At 35.4% G+C, this 2,111-nt stretch overlaps 1 protein-coding gene across 1 annotated transcript in view; it reads left to right on the forward strand.

The window, feature by feature from the left end:
• The window catches only part of LOC106880397 (uncharacterized), an 89,817-nt gene that overhangs the window by 85,219 nt on the left and 2,487 nt on the right, over positions 1-2,111 (forward strand). The gene's annotated exons all lie outside the window — the stretch shown is intronic.

Below are 2,111 nucleotides of genomic sequence, written 5' to 3' on the forward strand. Positions count from 1 at the left end.
GCAAAAAGATAAAGAGTTGGATATACAGCTTTAGTGCAACGGTTCCTGCCCAACTGATGGACATAATCGGCTGCGTCTTCTTTTTCTATTTATATCATTTGTTTCCGCTTTCTCGGTATAACGGAAATATGGCGTGGCAGAGTTACGTGTTTACCTCTGTTATAACAAAACGATAAGTAATGTCTCAGTGGAGCAAAACATGAAGACTTTGGACGTCAATCGTTATGGTTCGAGCAAAAGGTTAAAAGCTCGGTCGATCTCGATTTTCAGTACAAATACGTTCATGAGAAGAGACTCAATAGATCGCAGTGTGGTAGCTGCTCTACTAATAGACATGAATGTATTTGTAAAGTTATTTTCATTGTTATCAAGTGTCATTTTGAATTTATTAATAACTTTAGAGTCAGAAATATAAATAAGTCTTTTTTTCATGTTCTTCATTGGATGTACCAAAAGCGTGGTGGTCTCTCGTATAGGTTTATATGAACTCAAACTAGTTTTTACCAATGACACTGATAATGTTGTCTAAAGGTAGATACAAACATAAAACAAACAAAACTACAACGTTTAAACTGAATCACGTCATCGTCTGCTTTGAAATTAGCAACTATTTTATCATTACGATGAAACAAGACAGAGCGCTGGGCTCTAGGTAGGCGGACAGTATTAAATAACTTGTCAGAAAATATATGGTCAACTCAGTTGGCGACTTTAGGCTGTGAGTAAGCGTTTAAATATGTCAAGTCTGTTTGCTTTCTATGTCTTAATTGTTTTTTCTGTTTTGTATTCGTTACTCGTGTGAGGTTATATCGGTTTGAAATATTCTATTACATTGTCAACAATTGTATATGTTGAGCAGGTATCGTCTTAGGTTAGCTAGTGCTTCGTGGCTTAAATTTACATTTAGATCGAAACAAAATATTGTCGTGTTTCAGCATTTGGGTGGAGAGGATCTCTAAAATATCTGTATAAAGTGAAATATTTCGCTCGAATTCTTGCAGGAATTTTCGTTTTATTCGGAAATCTTCAAATATAAAGAATTAAACTCATCATTTTCATAGAATACATATTATTCGCAGAATGACTGTGTGATAAGTAGCTTGCTTACCAGCCACATGTTCCCTGGTTCAGTCTCACTGCATGGCACCTTGGGCAAGTGTCTTCTACTATAGCCTCGGGACGACCAAAGCATTGTGAGTGGACTTGGTAGACAGAAACTGGAAGCCCGTCGTATATGTATATAGATATATATACATATATATATATGTGTGTATGTGTGTGTGTGTGTATGTGTGTGTGTGTCTGTGTGTGTGTTTGTCCCCCCAGCATTGCTTGACAACCGATGCTCGTGTGTTTCCGTCCCCGTAACTTAGCGGTTCGGCAAAAGAGAACGATAAAATAAGTACTAGGCTTACAAAGAATAAGCTCTGGGGTCGATTTGGTCGACTATAAAGGCGGTGCTCCAGCATGGCCGCAGTCAAATGACTGAAACAAGTAGAAGTATTATTTTTTTTTTCGTGATGTCGCGTTTTATGCGCCCATATTTCATAGTTTTTAAGCTACACATTAGAAATACATATTTCTATTTTCAATATTTGTTTTTCTTTTTCATTTGCCGTTGATTGTGTTTTTTTTACTCATTTTGAATCCACTTGGTAACAGCTTCGCTATTGTGTGTAACCACGTAGATCCACATCATCAGCCATTATGCAATTTATTGCAGCCTTCGTATTAGATAATTGTTACAAATATTTCCTGAAAAGTTACACTTGAAAGTTTTGGTACATTTTCGATTTGGTGCACCGAAACATTTTCAATTTTAGTGCACCGAAACAATCTACTAAACTATGCAAAGCTTGCCATGTGTACATTTGCATTTGCACATGAAGGGGAGCATATATCAACAAAATAGTTACACACGCATAATCTCACAACTACATATCCACATATACACGTTCACATATATCTCCATTAATTATATATCCTGATTTAAGTGCTGAAGATATACTCACACACGCACTTACATATACATACATCCTATATATGTGTGTGTGTGTGTATATATATATATATATATATATATATATATATATATATATATATATATATAT

Source organism: Octopus bimaculoides, chromosome 5 (assembly GCF_001194135.2).
Source record: "Octopus bimaculoides isolate UCB-OBI-ISO-001 chromosome 5, ASM119413v2, whole genome shotgun sequence".
Lineage (NCBI taxonomy): Eukaryota > Metazoa > Mollusca > Cephalopoda > Octopoda > Octopodidae > Octopus > Octopus bimaculoides.